This window comes from Trichoplusia ni, chromosome 15 (genome assembly GCF_003590095.1).
Source record: "Trichoplusia ni isolate ovarian cell line Hi5 chromosome 15, tn1, whole genome shotgun sequence".
NCBI classification, from domain to species: Eukaryota; Metazoa; Arthropoda; class Insecta; order Lepidoptera; family Noctuidae; genus Trichoplusia; species Trichoplusia ni.
In genome coordinates this window covers 10,450,373-10,463,687 of record NC_039492.1, presented here as the reverse complement: position 1 = coordinate 10,463,687, position 13,315 = coordinate 10,450,373, and positions in this window count along the sequence as shown.

The window sequence follows — 13,315 nt, the reverse complement described above, 5'->3', positions numbered from 1 at the left end:
TTTAAACTTTTTAACAATTTTAAGCACGGTTCCACATAAGCTTATCGGTAGTATTACATCAGGGCCTTTTTTACACTTAAATATCATAACTTCCGTTTTTTTACATTGTATGTTAGGTGGTGTCGTGTTGCATATTTTTCACATATATTTATTAACTGCCTAATACCGTTGACCGAAGGACTGAGCAGCACCATGTCGTCTGCATAACTAAGATTATTAACGCGCACTCCGCCGACCTGGCATCCGACTCTGGTGCTGCTCAGCTCCTCGATCAGCTCGTTTATGTATAAGTTGAATAAGACCGGCGACGTCAGACCACCCTGCCTCACTATGTATATGCAATTGAAACAGTTTTTTTTTTAATCACTTAACAGAGGACGTTTTTACTTAACAGGAAAAATGTAAGGGACAAATTAGTCAGTTCCTATATCCACAGTAATAAGTGGTTCAAATATAGTCCAGTTATAAGAGTTCTTAAGCGCAAAAAAAGAACTGAGTATTGAAAGCGGAAGTCAAAAATATTATATATTATAAAACGAAGTATGTTAAGACGACATCGATTATTTAATAAATAATTATGGCAAAAGGAAAAATGTTCAATATTTTGGACGAAAAACTAATCACCCTATTCAGACTGACCGACTAAAACCCATCACATAGTAACTAACTACATTACATAGATGTTCAGTTTCTTCGACAAACCCCATTACATCTCTGGGGCTTACTCCAAAACGGTTAATAGTGGTCCCGGATTAGCGGAGAGTTATACCCGGGGCCGGGGCCGACGTGGACAAATGCGGATGAATATTGGTCAGTGGGCACAAGGTAAACCCTGTAAGAGTTGCCGTGCTACAGCGCCATCTATTGATCGGAGACGATATTTATTTTTGTAAGTAACTGTTCGTTTTTCATATAGTTCATGTAAGTGTAGACCTAGTACCCAGGTAGTGACGTAGATCCAACAATTCCTTGGATTTTGATGCGCTGGTTTCATGAGGATGTTTTCCTTCGCAGTTTTTAAAGTGATAATTATATTGTAAAAAGCAGACGAATTCGAAAAGACGTTGTTGAACCTACGAGCTTCATAACACTCTACAAGTGACGGTTCAAGCCGTTTGTGCAATAGGCAGACTTTAAACTCTCTGAATTTTCACCGTTTCATTGCAGAACGCAACTTAAAGAGGTTCACTGTTGGCATCTCCTTTCTGCTTTTGATAACCATCTGGATCTTCTTGTTTTATAGAAATAAATTATCTTGTAGCTCATTCCAAAAATCTCACATTCAAAAGTCTGCTTATTACTATTCCTCTCAAAATTTACATGATGTTAAGAATATGAGATACTAAATTGACTGACTATGCTAATGCCGACAAATTGAGATACAAGAAACCTACAAATAAGACACCTTGTATAAAACCCGGGCCGTAGATTAAGTTAAAACTGTCGTCACGTCATCGACGCGGGTAGCAACAAAAGCCTGCAGCGTCCCCCTCCCCCTCGTTAGCCCAGGTAGTGCTGGGAATAAGTAATTAATTTTATTTGTCCCGGTATTCCCGGCTTGTTTGTCCCGGCGAGACACAACTTTAAAATTCTTTAGCGAAACAAGAATGGAGAAGTAAACCCTAATTTTCTTTGTAAACGTTTTCTGGTAATTAACGATGTTCTATTTATTGTTTGAGTTTGTTTTGTGTACAAAGTTAATTATTTGGTATGAAATGTATATTACTGAAATTGCTGATAGGATTGTTAAGTTTTGCTTTCGCTTGTTTGCTAAATTTTAGTGAATATTTGTCTATTTACGATTTTGCAGTCTCTACCACAAAAATAAAACTATTGTTTGGTAACTGAAAATTAAGATATCGTTTTAAAGCAAAATATAACACAAGTCTAGATGTGACTCATAGCCTTATTTTAATCTCCACCTGCGAGTAAACTATATCCAAAACTAACATCTCCACTTAAAACAAATCACAAACTAACAACGACATCTGTCGATACAAGTCCACACTATAATATATCATCAAGATAGATAGGGATGGACTACGACGTGATCCTGTAATCCCGGCTCACCTGCGGGATTAAGGTGATCCCGGACCGCGGGACTGCCCTGTGATCCCGTGTCGCGATGCGATACGTTTGCCCTGTGATTTGATGATTTATTTCTTAGGTGATTTTTGTATTAGAATTGGACAATGATCATAGCAATTTATATATATTCTTATGATTACCTTTTGTAATGGGAACATTTTAATACTACTTAAATTTTTCAGACATGTGTGTATGGGGTTAAAAGAACAAAATTTAAAATTCGTGTGAACCCATTACTGAGATGCAGCACCAAAAAACGTTTGTCATTAAACTTATCTAAACTCATAATTTCCTAGCCAGTGGCAGTTCACGTGAACTTAAATACTAGTCATTAACTTTAAGAGATCTCTCGGAAACTTAACTAATATCCACCTAGACATCTATTTAAAGTTTGAAAGAATCATTTAACTGAAAGTGCGCCGTGAATTGGCCACTCAAGAAACTTCCACCTGAAAACTTTCAAGTTGGGAATTTTAATGAAAAAATAATTTCAATTTGTAAAGTCCCGGGTCCCGGGCCCGCGGGAACTTTGCTAACATCATTACCTTCGCATATTTGAGGAAGAGACACTTCAAAACATTTGCTTTTATGTTTAATTTATGCTCTGAGTTGCGGTATTCTGTTTGCTTCCGATAATAAAAGAAAGTTATGGGGAAATACATTACGACGCTCGATCTAACAAAGTTAATTTTTTCTTCATTACTGTAAATTATGTTTTGTAAACAATATTTTTTGTTAGCAATTTAATTCATCTTTGTAACAAAGACAATGTTATTACGTGGTAAACTAACCTGGCTTCGGGTACTCAGAAATAATAAAATTGGTATCCAAAATCTTCAACCCGTAAGTAATTCACTGTCTTCACTTTTTGCCAAGCAATTATAGGTACAATAAACAGCTGATATTGCACTCCGCATCGGACTCCCAGTACTAAATTTTCATATAGTAAACCGATTTAGTCTACGTTGTAGTGCAAATATTGATAAACAAACTCCGCGTGGTACAGGTATTAATCGAAACTTGGCCGGCGACTTGTGCCAACTTGGGTAAGTTATGACAGCCGCGCGCGGGCGACAGATGAAACTGACAGTAGCTATGTGGTGTGCAAATATGTAGCAACTACATGGAGAGATTTAAGATGTGTGGTTGGTTTTTTTGGATCTGATATGTATTATAATCTGAAGTAACGTATCGGGTGAGGAAATATCCGTGTGTAAGTCAAATTGTCTAGTTTGGGTAACATTATTTTATCTCTTCTTTACAATGCCTTATAGCTTCTGAAAGCTTCATGCTTTAAAATAAATGTTTGATATGAGGTGAAAACTCTATTCTGAATATCCGAGTTCCTGATTTCCGAGTTACTTTATTCATCGATATTCATTCCAGATCCGAAAACATCAAATGTTAGTTTTGATTTAGTGCTCATCATCGCATCAGCATTTGTTTCCATTTGTTTGAATATCAGCCAGTACTTACAATTTCACTGAGTTCATAAATGTTCTACTACCTGGAATGAATCAGTGTCTCATATATTTATTCCATCGCTTCATAACTATAATGCACATGTACATACTAATAATAAATCGAACGAAAAATAACTAAAAATGACAAATTCCCACCCAATACAGGTGTTAATCGAAACTTGGCCGGCGACGCAGAAGTTTGGTAACTCGTGACAGCCGCCCACTGTTGACAAATGATCCTCACTAGGGGACACAGGGTAATGCGGTGACTCCTGTACTTGTAGAAGGGACTACCTTCGGGGAAAATACTGGCTTATAATGTAGCTAACTTGGCTCGTAAAATCAAATAACCCAAGGTGTTGACGCAATAAGGAAAATCTTCTGTAGTATGTTGTTTAACAATTAAGAAAATCATTTCAATTATCAATTCACTTTGTGTTGTATTGAAAGGTAGATAATCTTAATGCGAATTAAATCAATCAATCTATAAATAATTGCAGGCTATTTAGAGGTGTGACAGCACCCTTATCAAGAACAAACATAATTACTCCCAATCTGGATCACATTTTAACAGACGCCTATTATCCACCTTCGCATAAGCTCGGAACCTTACCCCGTAAGTCTAAAATCGTGTTTGATCCGCTTTGAACCGCACCGAACCGGAATAATCCGGTCCACCTGATCCGGTACGATCCGGCGGCGACTTGCGGCGGCTTCGTGCTCACTATAAAATGATTAAGCAGAATATCAACTCAGAGCAATACATTGATACCGGGCCACATCAGCATTGTCATGTAAGCAAATTCAGCATTGACGAAAAATATGAAATGCTGAAATAATTTGAATTAATTTTGCTGAACAACGTTACCAACATAATATGTGTAACTTACAGTGTCGGTATATTTGTGATTGAAGTGGAACATTGTAAAGTGAGTATTCTGTCTTCATACATGTCTATTGTACTGTACTGTGCCTCAGTTTCATGTGAAAATGAAAAAGTTTTACCTATTTGGTTAGGGCTTAAAAGTTTTTCGAAGGCGAGTTTATTGAATAAGACTCTACGGGGTGCGGGAACTGTGAGAGATAAATTGATTCATACATTGTTTTAGGAAAAATATTTTGTGAATGTTACACTCTAGAAATTATGTAAGTTTAATGTAAACCAATGAAGTATATCACAATAATTTTACTTGCAAAAACTGGTTGTGAAAATACAGAATCTTACCAATTTAATTTGGGGTAAACAAGCAAAGAAAATTCGCCATTTTGTTCATCAAAAATTCCTCTATCAACAACTACAATAGGTAGGGGTCCAAAAGGGGTAGCAAAAAATTACTAGAAGGGGTTCCTCCGAATACCTGGCTAATTCATGCAAACGAATGCAAGCCAATTAATTAAGAGCAGTCTGACTGCGTTCAGAAATCTGCTGCCGCGACCAAACTGAGGCGGGATGGATTGGGGTCGCTACACACTGGGGCACGCAGCCGCTGCGCGTATATTTGTTTTGTAAAAATTGTTACGTAAGCATGTGCGTGGTGATTGTTAAAGTTTTGGAGTAATTATGCTGATCGGTTAGGTGAGCGTGAATATACGTGTAAAAATCATTAATTGTTGATTACCATGTGGGATACCAAGTGGCACTTTTTGCTCAACCAATACTTATAATCCTAAGTACACAGAGTCACATATTCGTCATCATTTTCTTAAAAAAACATTCAAGTAAGGTGATTCGTTTATAAAAAGCAGGTAGCGACTGCGTAGTTTCGTCTGAGCTGCCTTTATCTCAAGTAATTAATACTGCAATATCTCGTCTTTCTGCAACGAGATTCCGGAGAGATTAAGGTGTTTCATTATACTGATTTATCATCGCGAGTTAAAAATTACATCCATTTCAACGTAGATCTTTTTTATAATATCCTCGATGTCTACATTTTTAAGTTTTACTTTGTCAGTGATAGGCATTTTTTACGGCCTCTCGCTAGACTATAAGAAAAACTTAATACTTAGTAATAGTATGTATGTGTGTAGAATGTATTTTTAAATAGAAACACGATACATTATTGTATAATGGGGAGATATGTATTGTAATGTATACATAAGAATAATATACGGATATACGAGTAGGCATAATATGTAAAGCATGTGTATTAAGATAGCTACTTAAAATGAATTTTACTGTGAAACGTATTGTTTTTTCTTAAACCAACCACGTATTAAGGCTTTTTCTTCATAAAAGTTCCTTTAGATATGTTTTATCGTACAAAACTAGTAACTTCTATCCAAAAGCTAGGAGTAAAAATGAGTTGCACATCGCTACATTAGTTTGGGAAATAAGAATGAAATTGTGTGTTTAGAGACATCGCGAACGCGGCGGGTCACCGGTCTAGAACATTAGTTACGCGGGTGTCGCTAGAGGTCGACTTATCGATAATGTTAATATCGATACCTGACTTAGACCAAAATGTTGGATTTTTCGAGATATACAAGGATAATAAAGTTTATATAGCAGTTGTGTCTCTAAGTGCAGAACATTCGCTATAAACATATTATATTTATATAAATATTAAGAGGTAGATTGTTTGGAGAAAACCAGAAGCCGTCAAGGTGGTCTTCACTCAGATAACCACGATTTTGGTTTAAAAAAAGATGAGAAAAAAATACTTTAGTTTTTAGTTTATCAGAATTTCACTTATTCTTCTAACTCACTTAAAAAAAATTAACCTTCCAAAGTTAAATATTATCGATAAAGCGTACAAGCATCAACATCTCAATTCGACGGCATACGTTTATGCAGTCTGGCGTCTCGCGAATATCGATGAATTATTGTGCTATTTACATTACATCACTAGCTAGAAGCAGAATGTATTGAATGAATAATGTAATATATCAGAACTGTTTACCTGATGGCAAGGGTTATTGTTATTTATGATTCTGTTGTAAGATGTATACATTTCAACTGGAGAGTAAAAAGTATTTACACCTGTAAAATATGAAATAATATATTTTTATTATTAAATTTAATGACGAACTTGTCTGAAAGTTACATTAAACTTATCATTACGATGATGATGTGATACTAATGTGCGCTAATGTGTACAACAGCTCAAATTGAAACTGTGCCTGATCGACAGCAAGTCAGCTGCTGGAGCGCTTCTCTATTTTGGTTTGGTTTTAAAGTGCAATTCAAGACCGAATCAAGAACCAGATCAAAATGATAAACAGAAACATTCTTGCTAAAGCCCTGGCTATTTTAGTTCTTTTTTACTTTTTTTGGAATCATTTTCTTCCCACCGTCCTGCATCAAAAGTCCCCTACACATAATGTATCTACCTGTACCCCGTACTAGCGTCCCCTTTCCATCTGATAATATGAATGAGTCTGTTATCAGCGCTGATAATCTCAAGCTCATCTATCTCTGTCACTCACGCTGCGGCCTTTTTGTTTTACCTTGGATTTTTACTGATTTAGCAATTAAAATAACCGTTTATGTCATGTTTGTTTCCTTGTTTTGTTTTTTCTTGCAGTCTTTTGTGAAGCCAATGAGTTTTAATGTAATATAAGATACTTAATGAAAATGTTCCAGGGTTGAAATGAGTGAAACTATCTTTAATTAATTTATGACATAAGCTGGAACGAGCTTTATCCGAATATACTTAAAAGCTATTGCTATGGCTGCCAAATGAAGCATCTAAGACGATCCTATCAAACTAAGTATGCAACTAAATCCAGTAGCCCTTGCCAATAAAATAAATACCTACGTATCTAAACGACAAACATTACACACTTGACGTTACTCCTCTTAATAGATAAACATTCGCATCAACAACACAGAATCACTTTTAGTGACGCTCATAACAATATCTATACACACTTATCAAGCTTAAGTATTTATAAATATATAGTGAAGTATATCTTGAGGATATTCGGCCAGTACCGCGGCCCTTTATGAGTGAAACTGTATCAGTCGCTCACATACGCCATTACCTACAAACTGAACGATCACTGGACCTCATTACTGGCGTCTTAGAACCCCCCCTCTCTCGCACCCTCCCCCTTCCCGCTTGTAGGGGGAGGCTAAGTGACTCCGAACGGAAATAAAGGTGCACGCGACTGGAGGTAATGTTAATTGAATTTCTGCAGACGTTTAGGCTAGTGGTGGGCGCTGTGTCGAGTTATTGTACGTCGATAAATTATTGTTAAATGTTATGAAATCTCAATTATTTGGATTAATTAACTAATTAATTGCAATATTTGGTCTTGTTACAATTGAACTGTCCTTTTTTATAAGTTGACTTTTTGGATTCTATTAACTAAACTTTATTTTAAAAGTTTAATTTATCGGCTTTTATTTATCTTCAAACTTATTCGCTTCAATTTGGTGTTGTAAAAAATAAAGTAAAATTATCAGACTTCTGAAAAACACCTGTTCATCGTATCATTACTAAGTTTGGTATTGATATCGATATCAGCCCATCATTAGTTACGACTGGCGAGTGATACGCGCGGCGGCCGCGTCGCACGCAAGATTAAACGTCACAAACCTTCAAGATATTTCTACCAGGAGCCAGGGACCACGCACCTGTGCTGTTACCAACACCCCTATAACAGTGCCATAAGACTTTAATTCCCTTGAATAAGCTTGAAATTAAGTTGGTAAATTAACAGTCACTTGCAGAGAATACTTTAGTCATAACGTTTTGTATTGTGTAGCAATTATTGGAGGGAAAATTAAACTTGAGACTCCGTTTGCTTTTACAAAATATTTAAGTAATTTGTTTTCCTTAAAATTATTGGAGTAATGTTTTTTGACACAATATTATGATTTTTAAAGTTGTCTCCTTACAGGGATAGCATTTTCTATACTTCAAAGTTTTACCATTTATACCACTAGGTAGCACAGTTTTCTTAAATACCAAATTACAAGAGACATCTTCATTGCCTTGCCAATCTTTTGTTATTTTAGTAATAAATTATATTCATCCTTCACCCATTTTACAAGTTTTGCTAAAATATATCAAGGTACATCAAAAATAAAACTATAATTTCGACTCTCAGTTAAAACGGCGACTTGTGATTTTGGCGGCAATTGTTTCCAAGTACCCATCAATTCCCGCTAAGTAGAGTTGCAGGGAGAGAGGCACGTACGACCTCGTAATAGCAGATTATTACAGGTAATACCCCACTCCGCTAAGTGTGTTATGATTTTAGAAAGAATCCGAAGAATCGGATACTAAATTATAAGGGAGGGAAATATAGTAAATGCGTTTGGGCTAAACTGTAGAGTAGTGTGTATACTACCTTCTTGGTTAGCATAAAAAAATACTTATTTTTGAAGTCCGTAGTTTGATGACTTGGTGTTATAAACGTACCATTGACACTTCCTTTTTATATCTGTTATACACCCTTCTTGAGAAACTTGGCCTCTCTACTCAAAAATGAAGATTCCATATTTTTATGTTAGTCTAAAAAACCTAAAACATTCGAAGGAAATAGATCTTCGCATCAAAATTGAAGTAATACTTACTCTTCTGTTTCTGCTCAAATTATAAGTAAATGAATTGACAACTCTTTTTGTAGTCTCTATGAAAAAAAATCTCGAAAAAGTCATTATTCCAAACACAGGGGTCTCATAAACACAAACAGTAACATTATCTGGAACAAGGCAAACACCTGAAATGTTTACGAACGGTAAAAGGTGGTATCCGGTTCCCCCCTGGCCAGGCTCACGTTACTAAACGCTGAGACAATGCCAGGACCATATCGAGTGGACTGCAGATCGCTTTTTTATGTTTTGGATAAAACAATCAAAACGATAAGAGAAAAAATTGTAGCGGTAAATCAGGGCAATGTTGCGAAGGTTGGTTACTTTCAACGGCGGAGTGTACCTACAAACGAGAAAATATTTGAGGAAATAAAGAAATGGTACCCTGGATAAGAGTTTATACCTAAGTACTATAGAATCTAGATCAAGTTCACGTCGAAAGAAAAATGGGTGTGGTAACTTAAAATGGGCTATTTAGTACATTACTCGAAACAAAATTCAGAATTTCTCTCAGGTTTATTCTCACCAGATTTGGTCAAAGATTCTGAAAAGCAATTTTTGCGAGAATTTTTTTGAATACCCTTATTAGATTAGACTTTTACTTTAAAAAAATGACGATGTTTTTGGAATAATCAGTATATGCCTTAAAAACTACCTTCATGGCTACCTCCTACACAGCTTAATAAGTATATAGTTAATTAACACCATCAATCAGGGGCGACGTTGATTGAAGCGCTCTTGTTTTTCTGCCGAGCTAACATTTGGATAACGCAGTAAATCACTGTGTTTTACCTTAACGTAGATAACTAATGCCACTTGTAAGCCATGTACCTACTGGCAATTTCAAAATGTTTGCGAAAAAATATATGCTGCTTGAGGTCCTTTTTCACGTTCGTCCACAGAAATCTTAAAAATTTTTGCAAAACAAAATTTAGTAAAAAGAACATAACTGGATTGCGTTTGTCTTACATTGTTAGATATATGATAAGTTGTTTCCAGATTAAATTCTATTTAGTTTTCGGACACAGTAACATGAAGAATGCATGTAAAATCGAAGTTCCTCATTTACTTTAAAGGTATACTTAACATTTAAGTACACACAAATTCGTCACTAACGTCTTGATTGCTCGGCCAGAAAGCCTGAACACATCTCCTTTAACAGCCGTCCATAAAACGGCACCGGCTAAGTAGTGGCCACTATTCATTGATAGTCAATTGGGCCCACAAATCGTCCGGTTAACCGCCACGACCGCTCTTATAAAGGTACGGCATTACCTAAGGAAGGGACAACCGTTTTTCTTCGAGCTAATGGCTCACACGTTCACTTTGGTCGATCATTCCGTGTTCACTTCGACTGGAAGGTGTATTTTTGCCTTTTGTTGAGTGAATGAATTGTAAACCGGTGTCTGTGTAGGATGCCAAGGAAAAAAGGTAATCTTGGCTTATTTACTTGCAATATTTGATCGAATACTTAACGCGCAGTAAAATCCTGGCCTTCTTACTTGTAAAGCCCGCATATTTGTTCCTGAAATTATTATTCTGTTAGTTTGTTAAATACACCTCAAAAATACTTTGACAATGCAAGAACATTTTTATTAGATCGTTTTCGGGTAAATCCAAGAACAAACTTGAAACTTTTCTTCAGACACAAAAAAGAACTCTTAAAATAATTACATTTCTTTTGTAGAGTAGTCTATATCCAGAGTAGGTATGTCGGCAGTCGGTCGGTTCCTCGGTTCACAGTCGATCGGTGCCCACCTCGCTTCACCTCTTTATGGCCGCGTGGCCCGCACTCTGATAGCGCCAATTACAGCCGGACTTCTTCAAAGATTTATAAGGATACGACTCGATGAGAATTAAAGATGGCAAAGTGATACAAAATGAATGGCAACTGAATGCATAGATGGTTACCAAGGCAAATCCATTGTACGCTACGTGTCGCGAGTTTGATCCCCGTGTGCAACAATCATTTGTGTGATCCATCAGTAGTATCATCATGAGTCTGGGTATCTTTTGCATGTGACTTGAACATTTGTGGAACCCCCCGACATAACGAAGCCCATAAAAGTAGGAATAAAAAAAAAATATTGCGTAAAAATAAAAGAAGGACCTTTCAAAGATATGCAAGAAACCTTTTTTAAAATCGTATCATCTATTTCATTCCTCATTGACTTACGAATTTACTTAGCAGTGTTATGAAAGTAACATTATAATGATATTACATTCTCAGTTCATATCCATACTATTCTAACGTAACAGTAGCATATAATGGAGGTCGGTCAGTCCCTTAGACTTTGTTACCTCTGGCGGGAAATTGCTACACATTCACTATACCTAGAGCTCTGCCCACAACGACACGTGTAAGTAATCGTTGTCTACGAATGGGTAACTTCTCTTTAATAACTGTTTGTGTTTAAGAAACTCTCGCTTTCTGTTTTCTGCTCCTTATTTGTGTGATTTCGTGAGGGATAACGGTAATAGTGTGTTCATAAAAGAACTGCTACAGAATATTTTGATTTCGAAATATTTCGATAATATAGTATGTGAACAAGATACGGACACAAAAATATTCAAATTCACCTAAAGACTTTTGATACGTGATTTTTCACGTACCAATATCGAAAGCCACGTAGCGCAAAATATATTCTCGTTTAATTTCCCAAACGAGCAACACAAGTAAATAAAGCCGAGTTCCAACTGCTCAGGTTAAAGTATTGAAGACAAACTGCGGCTCCCTCGAGTGCCGTACCCAGTGAGTGCTCCACTTAATAATATTTTTCACCTTGTTTCATTTTCCAATTTTCCGCAAGTCACTCTCGTGGGTAACGGACCGTGTTTTGATTTAGAAATGCTTCAGGAGTACGGGAATGTTTAGTGCTCACGGTACGACTGCGACACGATGAGTTATGAGTGAGGGATGGCATGTATGTGGTAGGTATGTTGACGGATCGTGCCGTGCCAGTTCTATCCCCGCATGTGATGACCTTAGTTTCACACTTTTTTACAATTCATCTTTATATGCTGTTTTTTTATAATAATATGTTTCTTGAAGCCTGGTTCATGATGTTTAAGTAATTATATATGTAGTGTAGGTAGAGACAATATATTCTGGTCCTAAATAAAAGTTAAATTATTCATGACCCTTATTTTTTCCTTCAAATAAAAAAAAATGCATCAGAACAAAAAATCGAAGAAAGATTTGCGAGAGGCTTTTGCCCAGATAGAAGACTAAATAAATACGAAATTAATTATTAGAAAACAGATATTCCATATTATGATGTGACATATGTATATTGGGAATGCCTATCTAAAAAGTGGTTAAAGAAATCGTGCCATGTAAACGTTTTTTTTAGACTTGTTTGCTATTGTGGACGTTAGTTACTTTTTATTTAGTTATCTGAAATTATTTGTTATCATCGTTTCTTCGGTTTTGTTATTTTTCCTCCTTTGCGGAGTTAAAAAAAAAATATCCCAAGGTTTTATACCTTGAATTTTCTAGAGTAGATTTTAAACACAATCCAAAATTTTAAGAAGTTTTATTCTTATCACTTATTTATGCTTTTCTCATCAACATAACACTTTTATGAAACAAAAAAACATTGGGTGAGAGGGTGATGTCGTTTACATTGTTGCTCCCCACAAAAAGATCTCGGTAAGAAATAATTTTGCTAAGAGCATCTCACGTGTACCTATATTTTCCTTTATTTGATATTTCGCAGATATCATTTCATATAATATTTCTCCGTCATTGTCCGTCGTTTCGCTTGACCCCACTTGTACCAATCTAATTTTGTCCCTCTTAAAGAATGTTGGCCAAATATTTGGGCTTAAGCGCCAAGAGTTTTGTAACATGTGGTTTTCTTTGATTATAATGTCAAAATAAAATAAACTTCTTACTAAGATTGTGTATTTGGCTACCTATTAATAAAAGAATAACAGTTTCTAGAGGTAAATGTATATTTCTATGACTTTAAATCACTACAATATGAAGCGATGTATTTAAAAATTGTTGCAGATACTAACAAATTTCTGTTCGACAGGCATTCAAACCTATTCAAAACCTTAACCGACATATAACACGATCTTTATCCAATACCAACATTGGCTCAAATGTTGGGTGTCCAAAATACTTTTGTGTCGCAACGACGAACGATGGGAAGGGCGAAGAAGCAGGTAACTCGATGGAAAATCTAATTTACCAAATTGAATTACTGTGTCCACG